Genomic DNA, 20633 nt, shown 5'->3' on the forward strand with positions numbered 1-20633 from the left:
ATAGTGACATGATATGGCCAATATCATTTTGCTCCTTTTGATCTTCATCTTCGGGGCTCCATGATCATCATCGTCACCGGCACGACACCATGATCTCCATCATCATGATCTCCATCATCGTGTCTTCATGAAGTTGTCACGCCAACGACTACTTCTACTTCTATGACTAACGCGTTTAGCAATAAAGTAAAGTAGTTTACATGGCGTTCTTCAATGACACGCAGGTCATACAATAAATAAAGACAACTCCTATGGCTCCTGCCGGTTGTCATACTCATCGACATGCAAGTCGTGAATCCTATTACAAGAACATGATCAATCTCATACATCACATATCATTCATCACATTCTTCTTGGCCATATCACATCACATAGCATACCCTGCAAAAACAAGTTAGACGTCCTCTAATTGTTGTTGCATGTTTTACGTGGCTGCTGTGGGTTTCTAGCAAGAACGTTTCTTACCTACGCAAGACCACAACGTGATATGCCAATTGCTATTTACCCTTCATAAGGACCCTTTTCATCGAATCCGTTCCGACTAAAGTGGGAGAGACTGGCACCCGCTAGCCACCTTATGCACCAAGTGCATGTCAATCGGTGGAACCTGTCTCACGTAAGAGTACGTGTAAGGTCGGTCCGGGCCGCTTCATCCCACAATACCGTCGAAACAAGATTGGACTAGTAACGGTAAGCATATTGAACAACATCAACGCCCACAACTACTTTGTGTTCTACTCGTGCAAAGAATCTACGTAATAGACCTAGCTCATGATGCCACTGTTGGGGAACGTAGCAGAAATTCAAAAATTTTCCTACGTGTCACCAAGATCTATCTATGGAGAGACCAGCAACGAGTAGAAAGAGAGTGCATCTACATACCCTTGTAGATCGCTAAGCGGAAGCGTTCAAGTGAACGGGGTTGATGGAGTCGTACTCGTCGTGATTCAAATCACCGATGATCCTAGTGCCGAACGGACGGCACCTCCGCGTTCAACACACGTACAGCCCGGTGACGTCTCCCACGCCTTGATCCAGCAAGGAGAGAGGGAGAGGTTGAGGAAGACTCCATCCAACAGCAGCACAACGGCGTGGTGGTGGTGGAGGAGCGTGGCAATCCAGCAGGGCTTCGCCAAGCACCATGGGAGAGGAGGAGTAGGAAGAGAGGTAGGGCTGTGCCAGAACTTCGTGTTTAGCTCCCATGCGCCTCCCCACTATATATAGGGGTGGAGGGGCTGGTTTCTTGCCCTCCAAGTCCATTGGGGCGTTGGCCATGGTGGGAGGAAAGAAATCTCATTATTTCCTTCCCCACCGATTGTTATCCCCCCTTTTTAGGGATCTTGATCTTATCCCTTCGGGATATGATCTTATTCCTTCTAAGGGGGGGATCTTGGTGCGCCTTGACCAGGGGTGTGGGGCCTTTCCCCCACTACCCACGTCCATGTGGGTCCCCCCATGTAGGTGGGCCCCACTCCGGAACCTTCTAGAACCTTCCTGGTACAATACCGAAAAATCCCGAACATTTTCCGGTGGCCAAAATAGGACTTCCCATATATAAATATTTACCTCCGGACCATTCCGGAACTCCTCGTGACGTCCGGGATCTCATCCGGGACTCCGAACAACATTCGGTAACCACATACAAACTTCCTTTATAACCCTAGCGTCATCGAACCTTAAGTGTGTAGACCCTACGGGTTCGGGAGACATGTAGACATGACCGAGACGTTCTCCGGTCAATAACCAACAGCGGGATCTGGATACCCATGATGGCTCCCACATGTTCCACGATTATCTCATCGGATGAACCACGATGTCAAGGACTTAATCAATCCCGTATTCAATTCCCTTTGTCTATCGGTATGTTACTTGCCCGAGATTCGATCGTCGGTATCCAATACCTTGTTCAATCTCGTTACCGGCAAGTCACTTTACTCGTTCCGTAACACATCATCCCGTGATCAACTCCTTGGTCACATTGCGCATATGATGATGTCCTACCGAGTGGGCCCAGAGATACCTCTCCGTTTACACGGAGTGACAAATCCCAGTCTCGATCCGCATAAAACAATAGATACTTCCGGAGATACCTATAGTGCACCTTTATAGTCACCCAGTTACGTTGTGACGTTTGATACACCCAAAGCACTCCTACGGTATCTAGGAGTTACACGCTCTCATGGTCGAAGGAAGAGATACTTGACATTGGCAAAGCTCTAGCAAATGAACTACACGATCTTTTGTGCTAGTCTTAGGATTGGGTCTTGTCCATCACATCATTCTCCTAATGATGTGATCCCGTTATCAACGACATCCAATGTCCATAGCCAGGAAACCATGACTATCTGTTGATCACAACGAGCTAGTCAACTAGAGGCTCACTAGGGACATATTGTGGTCTATGTATTCACACGTGTATTATGATTTCCGGATAATACAGTTATAGCATGAATAAAAGACAATTATCATGAACAAGGAAATATAATAATAATACTTTTATTATTGCCTCTAGGGCATATTTCCAACAGGAATTACAACTTTGAAGGTGGTTTTGGTGGGCTTGATCCTTGAAGGGTCGATGCCCATTTTGCGCACTGTGTCCTGGTAAAGCAGGTTCAGGCTGCGGCCGCCGTCCATAAGGACTCGCGTGAGGTGGAATCCGTCGATGATTGGGTCTAGGACTAATGCGGCTGAACTGCCGTGACGGATGCTGGTAGGGTGATCCCTATGATCAACGGTGATTGGACAGGCCGACCATGGGTTGAATTTTGGGGCAACTGGCTCCATCGCATAAAAGTCCCGTAGTGCTCGCTTCCGTTCCCGTTTGGGAATCTGGGTGGTGTAGATCATGTTGACCGTTTTCACCTGGGGAGGAAATTTCTTCTGTCCCCCCGTGTTCGAACGCCGGGGCTCCTCGTCATCGTTGATGTGCAGCCCCTTGTCCTTGTTTTTGGCGTTTATTTTACCGGCATGTTCGAACACCCAGCAGTCTCTATCAGTGTGATTTGCTTGCTTGTCCGAGGTGCCATGAATTTGGCACGAGCGTTCCAGTATGCAGTCCAGACTGGACGGTCCCTGATTGTTTCTTTTGAACGGCTTTTTCCGCTGACCGGATTTGGATCCGCTGAATCCGGTGTTGACCGCCGTGTCTTCAGCGTTGTCGCCGTTGTTCCGTCGCTTATGTTTGTTGCGCCGTGGCTTGCCGTTATTGTCGCGGACATCCGAGGTGCCGGAATATGGCATGGTGCTACTGCGAGCCAACCAGCTGTCCTTGCCCGCGCAAAAGCGGGTCATTAGTGTCGTGAGTGCTGCCATGGACTTGGGTTTTTCCTGGCCGAGGTGTCGGGCGGGCCACTCGTCACGGATATTATGCTTAAAGGCCGCCAGGGCTTCGGCGTCCGGACAGTCGACTATTTGGTTCTTTTTAGTTAGGAAACGAGTCCAGAATTTCCTGGCTGACTCTCAGGGTTGTTGAGTAATGTGGCTCAAGTCATCGGCGTCCGGTGGTCGCACGTATGTGGCCTGGAAGTTGTCGATGAATGCGTCTTACAAGTTTTCCCAACTGCCAATGGAATTTGCGGGCATGCTGTTTAGCCAGTGCCGGGCGGGTCCTTTGAGCTTAAGGGGAAGATACTTGATGGCGTGTAGATCGTCTTCGCTGGCCATGTGAATGTGGAGAAGGAAATCTTTGATTCACACTGCGGGATCTGTTGTGTCATCGTATCATTCGATTTACGGGTTTGAACCCTTCTGGGAATTCATGATCCATCACTTCGTTAGTGAAGCAGAGGGGGTGTGCGGCGCCTCTGTGCCGGGCTATGTGGCTACGCAGTTCGAATGGGTCTGGGTGGCTGTACTCGGCCCGGCCAGACTTGTTGATAGTGTATTCGGTGTGACGGTCATCGTCGCGTGTTGGGGCGCACCCCCGCGATCCGCAGATCGATCTTGGCTGTCCTGCTTTGTTTTCCAGTATATCTGTAGGTCTTACCTATTGCCCCGGGCTGTAGTGTATTGGTGTGGGGGTGCGGGCTGGTATTCGGGCTGATATGCCGTTTTATCCCGGCCACGAGGTGGCCGGTCAGCCATGTGGTGCTTGAGTCCATATTCCTCGGCTGCCAGGACTTCAGTCCATCTGTCGGGTGAGCAGGTCTTGATCAGCTTGGAGCTGTTGCTGCTTCTTTTTCAGGCTCCTTGCAGTGGCCATGAGCCGGCACTTGAAGCGCTCCTGCTCCATGGGGTCCTCAGGTACGCAGAACTCGTCGTCGCTGAGGCTAATCTCGTCTTCGGAGGGGGGCATGTAGTTGTCCTCCTCCGGGTATCCATCCGTCACCTGTTTGTCTGGGCTGACCTGCCCGTCTTCCTGCTCGGCCTGCTCGAAGGCGGGCTGATCAGGGTTGTACTCATCTTCGGCACCATTCGGATTGTTTTCGTCTCCTATGCCGGTATTACTATGGCGGGGCTTGGAGCGGCGCCGATGACGCCCATGCTTTGCTTTCTTCCCTGAGGGGTTATCCTCTGTTGCCTCATCGCCATAGGTTTCTTTCGGAGTGTCCACCATATATATATCATATGAGGAGGTGGCTGTCCACCGCCTCGTGAGCGGTGGTTCCTATTCTTATCCTACATCATTGTCCATACCGTCGATGTCTTCGGAGTCGAAGTCAAGTACGTCGGTTAAATCATCGACCGAGGCAATGAAGTGGGTGGTGGGTGGGCAACGAATTCCTTTGTCGCCTGCTTCCCACTCGAGTCGGACATAGTTCGACCAAGAGTCTCCTGACAAAGAGAGAGACTTTAACGAGTTCATCACGTCGCCAAAGGGCGAGTGCTGGAAGATATCCGCAGCGGTGAACTCCATTATAGGAGCCCAACCAGGTTCAGCGGGCTCAGGAGCGCGCGGACTAGAACCTACAGTCGGATACGAGTCCGTGGGTCCGGTGTCACAGGCTTGTTTGGGGGTGAGGCCTGTGTTCGGCTCTACCGCCGATGTGTGTGGCCTGCGGGACGGGGTCCATCCACCCGTCCTTGGGCAACGCTGTCTGCTCCGGATTTAGGCCCGGGGCTACTACAGGGGTGATATCCCGAGCATTGTCCGACAACAGGTCTAAGACGTGCTCATCGTGACTATCCGGCGCTCCCGGCACAGGCCCGAATCCGTTGAAGATCAAGTCTCCGCGGATATCTGCCATGTAGTTCAGGTTTCGGAACCTGTCCTGGTGGCCAGTGGCATAGCTGTCGATCTGCTCTAGTTGGCCAAGCGAATTGGCCCGCAGCGCGAAGCCGCCGAACACGAAGATCTGTCCGGGGAGAAAAGACTCACCTTGGACCGTGTTGTTGACAATTGAAGGAGCCATCAAGCCTTGCAGCAACGACACAGAGGAACTCTCAATGGAAGCACCAATGTCAGTGTCAAAACCGGCGGATCTCGGGTAGGGGGTCCCGATCTGTGCGTCTTAGGCTAATGGTAAGAGGAGGCAAGGGACACAATGTTTACCCAGGTTCGGGCCCTCTTGATGGAGGTAAAACCCTACTTCCTGCTTGATTGATATTTATGATATGAGTAGTACAAGAGTTGATCTACCACGAGATCGTAGAGGCTAAACCCTAGAAGCTAGCCTATGATGATTATGATTGTGATCGTCCCTCTAAGGACCAACCTCTCCGGTTTATATAGACACCGAAGAGGGCTAGGGTTTACACGGAGTTGGTTACAAGGAAGGAAATATAATATCCGGATCGCCAAGCTTGTCTTCCACGCAAAGGAGAGTCCCATCCGGACACGGGACGTAGTCTTGAGTCTTGCATCTTCACGCTCCATCAGTCCGGACAAAGTATATAGTCCGGCTGTCTGGATACCCCCTAATCCAGGACTCCCTTAGTGCCTCCCTCCCCGTATATAAAGGAGTAGAGGAGGGGGAGGGGCCCTACCACCCTAGGCGCGCCCTATGAGGAGTCCTACTCCCACCGGGAGTAGGACTCCCCCCTTTCAATGTTGGAGTAGGAGAGGAGAGGGAAGGAGAGAGAGGGGGAAAGGAAAGGGGGGGCGCCGCCCCCCTCCTTGTCCAATTCGGACTTGGGGGAGGGAAGGGCGTGTGGCTGCCACTTGGCCGCCTCTCCTCTTCCACCACTTGGGCCATGAGGCCCAATAACCTCCGGGGGGGGGGTCCGGTAACCTCCCGGTACTCCGGTATATATCCGATAACCCCCGGAACCATTCCGGTGTCTGAATATAGTCGTCCAATATATCAATCTTCATGTCTCGACCATTTCGAGACTCCTCATCATGTCCGTGATCACATCCGGGACTCCGAACTACCTTTAGTACATCAAAACATATAAACTCATAATATAACTGTCATCTAACTTTAAGCATGCGGACCCTATGGGTTCGAGAACTATGTAGACATGACCGTGACACATCTCCGGTCAATAACCAATAGAGGAACCTGGATGCTCATATTGGCTCCTACATATTCTACGAAGATCTTTATAGGTCAAACCGCATAACAACATACGTTGTTCCCTTTGTCATCGGTATGTTACTTGCCCGAGATTCGATCATCGGTATCTCAATACCTAGTTCAATCTCATTACCAGCAAGTCTCTTTACTCGTTATGTAATGCATCATCCCGCAACTAACTCATTAGTTACATTGCTTGCAAGGCTTATAGTGATGTACATTACCGAGAGGGCCCAGAGATACCTCTTCGACAATCGGAATGACAAATCCTAATCTCGAAATATGCCAACTCAACATGTACCTTCGGAGACACCTGTAGAGCTCCTTTATAATCACCCAGTTATGAGTTACGTTGTGATGTTTGGTAGCACACAAAGTGTTCCTCCGGTAAACGGGAGTTGCATAATCTCATAGTTGTAGGAACATGTATAAGTTATGAAGAAAGCAATAGCAACATACTAAACGATCAAGTGCTAAGCTAATGGAATGGGTCAAGTCAATCACATCATTCTCCTAATGATGTGATCCCGTTAATCAAATGACAACTCATGTCTGTGGTTAGGAAACACAACCATCTTTGATCAACGAGCTAGTCAAGTAGAGGCATACTAGTGGCACTATGTTTGTCTATGTATTCACACATGTATTATGTTGCCGGTTAATACAATTCTAGCATGAATAATAAACATTTATCATGATATAAGGAAATAAATAATAACTTTATTATTGCCTCTAGGGCATATTTCCCTCAGTCTCCCACTTGCACTAGAGTCAATAATCTAGATTACACAGTAATGATTCTAACACCCATGGAGCCTTGGTGCTGATCATGTTTTGCTCGTGGAAGAGGCTTAGTCAACGGGTCTGCAACATTCAGATATGTATGTATCTTGCAAATCTCTATGTCTCCCACCTGGACATGGTCCCGGATGGAATTCAAGCGTCTCTTGATGTGCTTGGTTCTCTTGTGAAATATGGATTACTTTGCCAAGGCAATTTCACCAGTATTGTGACAAAAGATTTTCATTCGACCCGATGCACTAGGTATGACACCTAGATCGGATATGAACTCCTTCATCCAGACTCCTTTGTTTGCTGCTTCCGAAGCAGCTATGTACTCCGCTTCACATATAGATCCCGCCACGACGCTTTGTCTAGAACTGCACCAACTGACAGCTCCACCATTCAATATAAATACGTATCCGGTTTGCGATTTAGAATCATCCGGATCAGTGTCAAAGCTTGCGTCGATGTAACCATTTACGACTAGATCTTTGTCACCTCCATAAATGAGAAACATATCCTTAGTCCTTTTCAGGTCTTTCAGGATATTCTTGACCGCTGTCCAGTGATCCACTCCTGGATTACTTTGGTACTTCCCCGCTAAACTTATTGCTAAGCATACATCAGGTCCGGTACACAACATTGCATACATGATAGAGCCTATGGCTGAAGCATAGGGAACATCTTTCATTTTCTCTCTATCTTCTGCTGTTGTCGGGCATTGAGTCTGATTCAACTTCACACCTTGTAATACAGGCAAGAACCCTTTCTTTGCTTGATCCATTTTGAACTTTTTGAAAACTTTATCAAGGTATGTGCTTTGTGAAAGTCCAATTAAGCGTCTTGATCTATCTCTATAGATCTTGATGCCCAATATATAAGCAGCTTCACCGAGGTCTTTCATTGAATTTTTTTATTCAAGTATCCTTTTATGCTATCCAGAAATTCCATATCATTTCCAATCAACAATATGTCGTCTACATATAATATCAGAAATGCTACAGAGCTCCCACTCACTTTCTTGTAAATACAGGCTTCTCCAAAAGTCTGTATAAAACCATATGATTTGATCACACTATCAAAGCATTTATTCCAACTCCGAGAGGCTTGCACCAGTCCATAAATGTATCGCTCGAGCTTGCACACTTTGTTAGCACCTTTTGGATCGACAAAACCTTCTGGTTGCATCATATACAACTCTTCTTCTAGAAATCCATTCAGGAATGCAGTTTTGACATTCATTTGCCATATTTCATAATCATAAAATGCGGCAATTGCTAACATGACTCGGACAGACTTAAGCATCGCTGCGGGTGAGAAAGTCTCATCGTAGTCAACCCCTTGAAATTGTCAAAAACCTTTCACAACAAGTCGAGCTTTGTAGACAGTAACATTACCATCAACGTCAGTCTTCTTCTTGAAGATCCATTTATTCTCGATGGCTTGCCGATCATCGGGCAAGTCAACCAAAGTCCATACTTTGTTCTCATACATGGATCCCATCTCAGATTTCATGGCCTCAAGCCATTTTGCGGAATCTGGCTCATCATCGCTTCCTCATAGTTCGCAGGTTCGCCATGGTCAAGTAACATGACCTCCAGAATAGGATTACTGTACCACTCTGGTGCGGTTCTTACTCTGTTTAACCTACGAGGTTTGGTAGTAACTTGATCTGAAGTTTCATGATCAATATCATTAGCTTCCTCACTAATGGGTGTAGTCGTCACAGGAACCGGTTTCTGTGATGAACTACTTTCCAATAAGGGAGTAGGTACAATTACCTCATCAAGTTCTACTTTCCTCCCACTCACTTATTTCGAGAGAAACTCCTTCTCTAGAAAGGATCCAAATTTAGCAACAAAATTCTTGCCTTCAGATCTATGATAGAAGGTGTACCCAATAGTCTCCTTTGGGTATCCTATGAAGACACATTTCTCCGATTTGGGTTCGAGCTTATCTGGTTGAAGGTTTTTCATATAAGCATCGTAGCTCCAAACTTTAAGAAATGACAACTTTGGTTTCTTGCCAAACCACAGTTCATAAGGCATCGTCTCAACGGATTTTGATGGTGCCCTATTTAACGTGAATGCGGCCGTCTCAAAAGCATAACCCCAAAACGAGAGCAGTAAATCAGTAAGAGACATCATAGATCGCACCATATCTAGTAAAGTACGATTATGACGTTCGGACACACCATTACATTGTGGTTTTCTGGGTGGCGTGAGTTGTGAAACTATTCTGCATTGTTTCAAATGTAAACCAAACTTGTAACTCAAATATTCTCCTCCACGATCAGATCGTAGAAACTTTATTTTCTTGTTACGATGATTTCCCACTTCACTCTGAAATTCTTTGAACTTTTCAAATGTTTCAGACTTATGTTTCATTAAGTAGATATACCCATATCTGCTCAAATCATCTGTGAAGGTGAGAAAATAATGATACCCACCGCGAGCCTCAATGTTCATTGGACCACATACATCAGTATGTATGATTTCCAACAAATCTATTGCTCGCTCCATAGTTCCGGAGAACGGCGTTTTAGTCATCTTGCCCATGAGGCATGGTTCGCAAGTACCAAGTGATTCATAATCAAGTGATTCCAGAAGTCCATCAGTATGGAGTTTCTTCATGCGCTTTACACCAATATGACCCAAACGGTAGTGCCACAAATAAGTTGCACTATCATTATCAACTCTGCATCTTTTGGCTTCAACATTATGAATATGTGTATTACTACTATCGAGATTCAATAAAAATAGACCACTCTTCAAGGGTGCATGACCATAAAAGATATTACTCATATAAATAGAACAACCATTATTCTCTGATTTAAATGAATAACCAACTCGCATCAAACAAGATCCAGATATAATGTTCATGCTTAACGCTGGCACCAAATAACAATATTCAGGTCTAAAACTAATCCCGAAGGTAGATGTAGAGGTAGCATGCCGACTGCGATCACATTGACTTTGGAACCATTTCCCACGCGCATCGTCACCTCGTCCTTAGCCAATCTTCGCTTAATCCGTAGTCCCTGTTTCGAGTTGCAAATATTAGCAACAGAACCAGTATCAAATGCCCAGGTGCTACTGCGAGCATTAGTAAGGTACACATCAATAACATGTATATCGCATATACCTTTGTTCACCTTGCGATCCTTCTTATCCGCCAAATACTTGGGGCAGTTCCGCTTCCAGTGACCAGTCTGCTTGTAGTAGAAGCACTCAGTCTCAGGCTTAGGTCCAGACTTGGGTTTCTTCTGCAACTTGTTTGCCGTTCCTCTTGAAGTTCCCCTTCTTCTTCCCTTTACCCTTTTTCTTGAAATTGGTGGTCTTGTTGACCATCAACCCTTGATGCTCCTTTTTGATTTCTACCTCTGCAGCTTTTAGCATTGCGAAGAGCTCGGGAATAGTCTTGTTCATCCCTTGCATATTATAGTTCATCACGAAGCTCTTGTAGCTTGGTGGCAGTGATTGAAGAATTCTGTCAATGACACTATCATCGGGAAGATTAACTCCTAGTTGAATCAAGTGATTATTATACCCAGACATTTTGAGTATATGTTCATTGACAGAACTATTCTCCTCCATCTTGCAGCTATAGAACTTATTGGAGACTTCATATCTCTCAATCCGGGCATTTGCTTGAAATATTAACTTCAACTCCTGGAACATCTTATATGTTCCATGATGTTCAAAACATCGTTGAAGTCCGGGTTCTAAGCCGTAAAGCATGGCACACTGAACTATCGAGTAGTCATCAGCTTTGCTCTGCCAGACGTTCTTAACATCGTCAGTTGCATCTGCAGCAGGCCTGGCACCGAGCGGTGCTTCTAGGACGTAATTCTTCTGTGCAGCAATGAGGATAATCCTCAAGTTACGGACCCAGTCCATGTAATTTCTACCATCATCTTTCAACTTAGCTTTCTCAGGGAACGCATTAAAATTCAACGGAACAATAGCACGAGCCATCTATCTACAACAAACATAGACAAGCAAACTACTATCAGGTACTAAGTTCATGATAAATTTAAGTTCAATTAAACATATTACTTGAGAACTCCCACTTAGATAGACATCCCTCTAATCATCTAAGTGATCACGTGATCCAAATCAATTAAACCATGTCTGATCATCACGTGAGATGGAGTAGTTTTCAATGGTGAACATCACTATGTTGATCATATCTACTATATGATTCACACTTGACCTTTCGGTCTCAGTGTTCCGAGGCCATATTTGTATATGCTAGGCTCGTCAAGTTTAACCTGAGTATTCCACGTGTGCAACTGTTTTGCACCTGTTGTATTTGAACGTAGAGCCTATCACACCCGAACATCATGTGGTGTCTCAGCACAAAGAACTTTCGCAATGGTGCATACTTAGGGAGAACACTTATACCTTGAAATTTAGTGAGAGATCATCTTATAAAGCTACCGTCAATCAAAGCAAAATAAGATGCATAAAGGATAAACATCGCATGCAATCAATATAAGTGATATGATATGGCCATCATCATCTTGTGCTTGTGATCTCCATCTTCGAAGCACCATCATGATCACATTCGTCACCGGCGCGACACCTTGATCTCCATCGTAGCATCGTTGTCCTTTCGCCACCTATTGCTTCTACGACTATCGCTACCGCTTAGTGATAAAGTAAAGCAATTACAGGGCGATTGCATTGCATACAATAAATCGACAACCATATGGCTCCTGCCAGTTGGCGATAAGTCGGTTACAAAACATGATCACCTCATACAATAAAATATAGCATCACGTCTTGACCATATCACATCACAACATGCCCTGCAAAAACAAGTTAGACGTCCTCTACTTTGTTGTTGCAAGTTTTACGTGGCTGCTACAGGCTGAGCAAGAACCGTTCTTACCTACGCATCAAAACCACACGATAGTTCGTTAAGTTAGTGATGTTTTAACATTCTCAAGGACCGGGCGTAGCCACACTCGGTTCAACTAAAGTTGGAGAAACAGACTATGTGCAAAGCATGTCGGTAGAACCAGTCTCGTGTAAGCGTACGCATAATGCCGGTCTGGGCCGCTTCATCCAACAATACCGCCAAACCAAAGTATGACATGCTGGTAAGCAGTATGACTTGTATCACCCACAACTCACTTGTGTTCTACTTGTGCATATAACATCTACGCATAAAACCAGGCTCGAATGCCACTGTTGGGGAACATAGTAATTTCAAAAAAATTCCTACGCACACACAAGATCATGGTGATGCATAGCAACGAGAGGGGAGAGTGCTGTCCATGTACCCTCATAGACCGAAAGCGGAAGTATTAGTACAACGCAGTTGTTGTAGTCGTACGTCTTCATGATCCGACCGATCAAGTACCAAATGTACGACACCTCCGAGTTCAGCACACGTTCAGCTCGATGACATCCCTTGAACTCTGGTCTAGCCGAGCTTTGAGGGAGAGTTCCGTCAGCACGACGGTGTGGTGACGATGATGATGTTCTACCGACGCAGGGATTCGCCTAAGCACCGCTACGATATTATCAAGGTGGATTATGGTGGAGGGGGGCACCGCACACTGCTAAGAGATCCAAGGGATCGATTGTTGTGTCTTCCAAGGGGTGCCTCCCTCCCCGTATATAAAGGAGTAGAGGAGGGGGAGGGGGCCGGCCACCCTAGGCGCGCCCCATGAGGAGTCCTACTCCCACCGGGAGTAGGACTTCCCCCTTTCGATGTTGGAGTAGGAGAGGAGAGGGAAGGAGAGAGGGGGGGAAAGGAAAGGGGGGGGGAGTCGGTGTCAAAACCGGCGGATCTTGGGTAGGGGGTCCCGATTTGTGCGTCTAAGGCTAATGGTAATAGGAGGCAAGGGACACGATGTTTTACCCAGGTTCGGGCCCTCTCGATGGAGGTAAAACCCTACTTCCTGCTTGATTGATCTTGATGATATGAGTATTACAAGAGTTGATCTACAACGAGATCGTAGAGGCTAAACCCTAGAAGCTAGCCTATGATGATTATGATTGTCCTTATACGGATCAAACCCTCCGGTTTATATAGAGACCGGAGGGGGCTAGGGTTTACACAGAGTCGGTTACAATGAAGGAAATCTAATATCCGGATCGCCAAGCTTGTCTTCCACGCAAAGGAGAGTCCCATCCGGACACGGGACAAAGTCTTGAGTCTTGTATCTTCACGGCCCAATAGTTCGGCCAAAGTATGTAGTCCGGTTGTCCGGATACCCCCTAATCCAGGACTCCCTCAGTAGCCCCTGAACCAGGCTTCAATGACGATGAGTCCGGCGCGTAGATTGTCTTCGGCATTGCAAAGCGGGTTCCATCTCCGAATACTCCAAAGCAGATTAAGGATTGTGTCTGGTTCTGCGAGATAATTTCTGCACACCACCGTAGAGAGCATAACACTTCACAAATCTGATCTGCTGACAAAACTTTTTACGGCGTGCCCTTACACCATGGCCCGGCCCAACGCGAACCGGTTCTTCTTGGCCTGCCTCGATACGCGTTGCGAGGCAGTTTCATTGGCACACCTTGCCACAGCAGAGACCGTGCTCCTCTTATCGCGGGATCTTCCATCAATACGGGCGCGTGCAACCCCACAACGCCTGTTGGTATGAGTCTGTGTTTTTAGGTAAGTCCCGAGCGGTTATGCTGAGGACGCTTGATATTCACCCCCTTTATAGAGGGGCTGAGGCCTATCCCTCTTTTCTACCATGCTTGTGCCTTTTCGCATCTCAAGTTCTAACACCCGAAGCACAAGCTCAAGCACTTCGGATCTTCAATCATGCCGGGATCCAACCTTCACGGCCGGTAGATGGCCTCCTCGGTCATAGAGGAGGACATCGTGAAGCTTAGGGAGGTCAGATATCTGACTGCCGACATCAAGCACACGCTTCCTGCTCCAGGGCAGGTCATCCCTACTCCCGAGCCCAACGAGAGCGTCGTATTTGTTTCTCACTTCCTCCGCGGCTTAGGCTTCACCCTTGATCCCTTTGTGAGAGGGCTCATGTTCTATTATGGGCTAGATTTTCATGATCTAGCTCCAGACGCCATCCTTCACATCTCGTCGTTCATCGTTGTGTGTGAAGCTTTTCTCCACGTCACCCCGCAGTTCGGCTTATGGCTCAAGACCTTCAATGTGAAGCCAAAGATGATTGAGGGGCGACACGTGGAGTGCGGAGTTGCTATAATAAGCAGGAACGCCGACGCCCCATGGCCAGAGGGATCCTTCCCAGAGGTGTCCGATCGATGGCGGTGGAGGTGGTTTTACGTCATGGCTCCCAGAGGCACAAAGTGGGTGGCTGCCCCCGACTTACGTTCGGGCCCTCCGCCTCAACTGGCGTCATGGGCCAATGTAGGACAGGATTGGGGGCCTGCTAATGATGTACCAACCTTGCAGAGCCGCATCCGGGAGCTTCTTGAGAGGGACATTAGCCTTGTCAGCATAATTCAGGTAATGCTAGTCCGACGGATGTTGCCGTGCAAACGCCGGCTTCTTCGGATATGGGAGTTCAATCCGGAAGGTCCGCGGACTATTCTGCACTTCTTCGGCATGACGCTCAAAGGGATGTGTAAGTTATTCTTCGGACCACAAGTAAAGTGTCCGGACACCACCGAGGATGCGGGCCTAAGCTGCAACCGCCCAGATACCCAAGTAAGTAACCCAGAAACCGAACACTTCGTTTACAGTTGTCATACCATTATTCTGAAAATCCTCCGTGGCCAGGAATGGCTCAGCAAGGCGGAGAGAATCAGGTGTCCAGCGCCACTTCCCGAAGGCTCGCCTAGTCCCGCCATAGCCAAGATGCTTGGTCGTGTGCAAAGTAAAGTGCCCTTGCGGAAAGACGAAGAGAAGAACAGAGGAGCAGAACTTCACACATTGCACTTCCAAACTAGGGGAATTGCTACCTCCCCAAAGGAGGATAGTCGGGGAGGGGAATCTAAGGTCTCCTCCCCTCGCGGGAAGAAGAGGGCCGCCTCCGAAGACTTGGAGATGGAGGTGCCCAAACAAGGGAAGAAAACTTCACCAGGGGGCCCTACCCCGAAGGGTGTCTTCACCGTGCCATGCCCGCAAACGGGCCAGCCCTCAGCCGACCTGTAAGTTAATCGTAAATACAAAGCTAGTGCTTCCTCCTCCGAGAACAGTAACCAGGATCCATTCTTTGCAGTCCGGCTAGCAGCTCCTCTTGATAGAGTTCGTCTTCGGGGTATCTCCTTCCAGAGATGATGGAGAGTGAAACCCCACCAACCTCTCTGCCTCATGGGGCGGGCGACCCCGAGGTGTCGTCACAGAGGGGTCCAGATTTGCCGAGGCCAGAAGCTAGTACTTCGGCCGCCCTGAGCCCGGAGCGTTAGGCTCCCACAGAGGGCGATAAGGAAGGTCCGGCACAGTTCGGCGATCGGCCGGATACGCTGACGGGCCTTCTGGAGCGAGGTGCTCTCTCGGAGGATCACCATTCATTAATGAGCATGGTGCTTGAGAAGATTTGATCCGCCACAAGCAGGTTGAATGAAGCTTTTATGAGCCTGTTCAGAGGCTTTGAGGTATGTAACGGAATACGCAATTCTTGATTATGGCGCATGCGCTAGGTGTGCTTCATATGGATAGTAGCCCCTGAGACTCTGATTGCCAACCCTAGGAAGCAAACGGAGGATCACTTTGTTAAGTAATGATCGCACTGCATGTATGCGCAGGTGGCTAAGGATCCGGCAGTCGACCGGTCCGTTGAAGTCGCCGAACTAAGGAGGCCAATTGGAGTTATTGATGCCGATATCACACTTGTGAACGAGCGGCTTAACGAGTCACAAGGTATGTGCTCTGCTTTCCTTATTTTTTATAGGAAAAACTGAGAGGAGCATAATGTTAATGTGATATGCGTGGACTGCAGACGGAGCTGCTGCCGTGGAAGCCCTGAGGGCGGAACTTGCCCTGGCCAAGGAACAAGCCCGGGTTAGCAATACGGCTTCCCTAAAGGAGGCCGAAGAGTTGAGAGCCGAACATGCTTCTCATTGCCGAAGCAAAGACAAAATAGCCGAGATGGCTGTGGAGCTGAAAAATGCCGCCGACCGGTATGAGCTCCTTAAAAAAGAGAATCAGGCTAATTCGGCTGACCTAAAGAAGGCACTTGATGCGGCCAAGGAGACGCGATCCTAAATTAGGGATGCACGGGAGGAGCTTCGACAAGCCGGAGAAATCGCGGCTGGAAACCCCTATTTATTGCGTATGAAGTTTTTAGATCCAAAGTACGCTCCTCTGGATCGATGCTGGAGCCCTGCAGACGCGTATGCGGATTTGGCGAAGAGTACGGCTGATGCGGCCAAGTTTTTCGAGGATCAAAAAGATAATGAAGTGGAAAAGCTGTTCTGATCGCAATTCAGTGCTCCAACGCGCCCATTGCCGTTGAGTGAGAGGATGGCTGCTGTGGCCGAGCTCCATAGGCTGTCCGGTCTTGCAATGCGGTCTGTAATAGACCATCTATGGCCGAAGGGGCCTAAGCCGGACAGTTATTTTGGTTTAATGCAACAATTCCTTGGTGTCGTATCGCAGATCAATGCCATGAAGAGGTCGGCATGCATAGAGGGTGCACGGATGGCTCTTGCCCGCATTAAAGCACATTGGACAGATATGGAGGTCACCATCATTGCGACCCAGAATCCGGCAGGAGGCTAGGATCCGGCCGAGCACTTCTTGGAGAAGGTAGCAGAATGTGCTCGCTTAATAGAGGCTCAGTGCTCGAAGAATGTCATTTTCGAGTGACAAATCGTTTCATTGTAAAAACAATGTTATTTTAATTATGGAGGCTATGTCTATACTTTTCGCCCGAGAGTGTTATTCTGCCTCCTGTGCGGCCGTTGTATGTATATATGCAATTCTGAAAGTTAGCAGTCGTTGGCTTTAGACCCCACGCATATAATGCGGGGGTGTTCATGAAAATATGCATAGTCACACTTGATCCAACGTCTTGGTCCATTAAGGAGGAGATCGCACGTCGAACTAGGCAACCGAACTATATAGCTTTAACACTTTCACTTAGCCATAGGAGTTTGATGGTGGGGCTACTATGTAGCCCCTGGTACTTTTGCGTGCATCCGAATATGGGCGCGTGTGTACATGACCGGGAAACGGTCCTTCGTTAATGCGGAGGAATCCTAAAGATTCCGATAAGTCTTCGAGTGGTTGAACAGTCTCTCGCTATATCATGACAGTCAAGTTTTTGGCTTTCTCTACTGAGGTACTCATTCGGAATAACCAGGGCACAATTGCAGTAGTTCTCCATTGGCCGCCTTAGCCGATAAGAACGGAATGTAAGGCGGCAAACCCAGGAGCTGGGCAAACCCAACATTTGACCAAAGACATGATTCGGAGCTGATGCATATAAGGCCAAACTCGCGACGCCGAACACCCCCGAAGGTATTCAGACTTTATAACATATACTGGGCTGAGTAACGCCCTTTATTATGAACCCGGTATTTCCACGTACGTGCATTAGTCTGTCGTGGCAAAATGCCAGTAACGGCAGTATCCTCTGTGGGTGTTGTACCCATGGGATGTGTAAGCAACAAGAGACAATAAAAAAGGTTTACACAGGGGCTTAATCTAAAGAGAAACCTTTGAGCGGGCCCCTGCTGCACGTTTGCGCCTTTGTCTCTGTTGTGCCATGTCCTGGAAGGGTGTCGCACGAATGGTGTCTGTAAGAAGGAAAACTCATGTAGAAGAGTATGATGTAAGCGTGGCGAAGAGTTGGCTATCACCAATGGATAGTAAAAGTGTAAGACACTGGCCTATTAATAAGGTCAAGCCAAGAGTTGGGCTTTATTAAATATCTATAGCCCCTGGTGTCCTCTATGGGATTACATGTGTGGCGCCCAGATCAGGTTTATCTAGGCTGCCGGACTCGTCTAACCGTGTCCGTGGTCTTAACGACCAATCATGCGTTCTGGTATTTGAGGTCGCTTAGAGTCCGGCTGTTGGAGCCGTCTCATACTCTTCCGCGTGTAAGGAACGTTGTGTATTTCCATTGACGTTAATGACGCCACGTGGACCGGGCATCTTGAGTTTAAGGTAGGCGTAGTGCGGTACTGCGTTGAAGCGGGCGAAGGCCGTTCTCCTGAGCAATGCATGATAACCACTTTGGAGGGGGGCGATGGTGAAGAGTAGTTCTTCGCTTCTGAAGTTCCCTGGGGAACCGAAAGTCACCTCTAGTACGAGGGAGCCCCTGCAGCGGGCTTCGACGCCTAGTATCACCCCTTCAAAGGTGGTGTTACTTTGGCTGATTCTGGATGGGTCTATTGTCGGTGTCAAAACCGGCGGATCTCGGGTAGGGGTCCCGATCTGTGCGTCTTAGGCTAATGGTAACAGGAGGCAAGGGACACAATGTTTACCCAGGTTCGGGCCCTCTCGATAGAGGTAAATCCCTACTTCCTGCTTGATTGATATTCATGAGATGAATAGTACAAGAGTTGATCTACCACGAGATCGTAGAGGCTAAACCCTAGAAGCTAGCCTATGATGATTATGATTGTGATCATACCTCTAAGGACCAAACTCTCCGGTTTATATAGACATCGGAGAGGGCTAGGGTTTACACGGAGTCGGTTATAAGGAAGGAAATATAATATCTGGATCGCCAAGCTTGTCTTCCACGCAAAGGAGAGTCCCATCCGGACACGGGACGTAGTCTTGAGTCTTGCATCTTCACGCTCCATCAGTCCAGACAAAGTATATAGTCCGGCTGTCCGGATACCCCCTAATACAGGACTCCCTCAGTAGCCCCTGAACCAGGCTTCAATGACGATGAGTCCGGCGCGCAGTTTTGTCTTCGGCATTGCAAGGCGGGTTCCATCTCCGAATACTCCAAAGTAATTATCGAACACTTAGACCGTGTCCGGGTCTGCAAGATGATCTTCACATACCACCATAGGGAGCATAGCATAAGTCTGATCTGCTGGCAATCTTTGTACGTCATTCCCTTGCATCGTGGCCCGGCCCAACACGAACCGACTTTTCTTAGCCCACCTCGATACACGTTGCGAGGCGGTTTTACTGGCATGACCTGCCAAAGCAGAGATCGTGTTCCCCTTATTACGAGATCTTCCATCGATACGGGAGTGCGCAACCCCACGACGACTATTGGTATGACTCCGTGTTTTTAGATAAGTCTCAAGCGGTCACGCTGAGGACTCTTGATATTCACCCCCCTTATAAAAGGGGACGAGGCTTATACCTCTTTTCCACCACCCTTGCGCCCTTTCGGATCTCAAGTTCTAACACCCGAGATCCAAACTCAAACACCCCAGATCCTCCAATATGTCCGGATCCAACCTTCAAGGCCGGTGGGTGGCCTCCTCGATCAAAGAGGAGGACATTGCGAGGCTTAGGGAGGTCGGATATCTGACTACCGACATCCAGCACAGGCTTCCTGCTCCAGGGCAGGTCATCCCTACTCCCGAGCCTAATGAGAGCGTTGTATTTGTTTATCACTTCCTCCGCGGCTTGGGCCTCACCCTTGATCCCTTTGTGAGGGGGCTCATGTTCTATTACGGGTTGGATTTTCATGATCTAGCTCCGCACGCTATCCTCCATATCTCGTCGTTCATCACTGTGTGCAAGGCTTTTCTCCACGTCACTCCACACTTCGGCTTATGGCTCAAGACCTTTAATGTGAAGCCGCAGATGATTGAGGGGTGACTTGCAGAGTGCGGAGGTGCTGTAATAAGCAGGAACGCCGATACCCCATGGCCAGAGGGTTCTTTCCCAGAGGTATCCGATCTGTGGCAGCGGAGGTGGTTTTACGTCACGGCTCCCAGAGGCACAACGTGGGTGGCTACCCCCGACTTCCGTTTGGGCCCTCCGTCACAACTGGCGTAATGGACCAATGTAGGACGGGATTGGGGGTCTGCTAGTGATGTACCCACACTGCAGAGTAGCATCCGGGAGCTTCTTGAGAGGGACATTAACCTCGTCGGCATAATTCAGGTAATGCTGATTCGACGGATGTTTCCATGCAAACGTCGGCCTCTCCGGATGTGGGAATTCAATCCAGAGGGTCCGCGGACTATTCTGCACTACTTCAGCCTGACGCTCGAAGGGATGTGTAAATTATTCTTCGAACCACAAGTAAGGTGTCCGGACACCATCGAGGATGCGGGCCTAAGCTGTAATCGCCCAGATACCCAAGTAAGTAACCCTGAAACCGAACACTTCGTTTATATTTATCATAATCATTATTCTGAAAATCCTCCGTGGCCAGGAATGGCTCAGCAAATCGGAGAGAATCAGGTGTCCGGCGCCACTTCCTGAAGGCTCGCCTAGTCCTGCCATAGCCAAGATGCTTGGCCGAGTGCTTAGCAAAACGCCCTCAGGGAAAGACGAAGGGAAGAACAG

This window comes from Triticum dicoccoides, chromosome 6B, assembly GCF_002162155.2.
Source record: "Triticum dicoccoides isolate Atlit2015 ecotype Zavitan chromosome 6B, WEW_v2.0, whole genome shotgun sequence".
In the NCBI taxonomy this organism is placed as follows: domain Eukaryota; kingdom Viridiplantae; phylum Streptophyta; class Magnoliopsida; order Poales; family Poaceae; genus Triticum; species Triticum dicoccoides.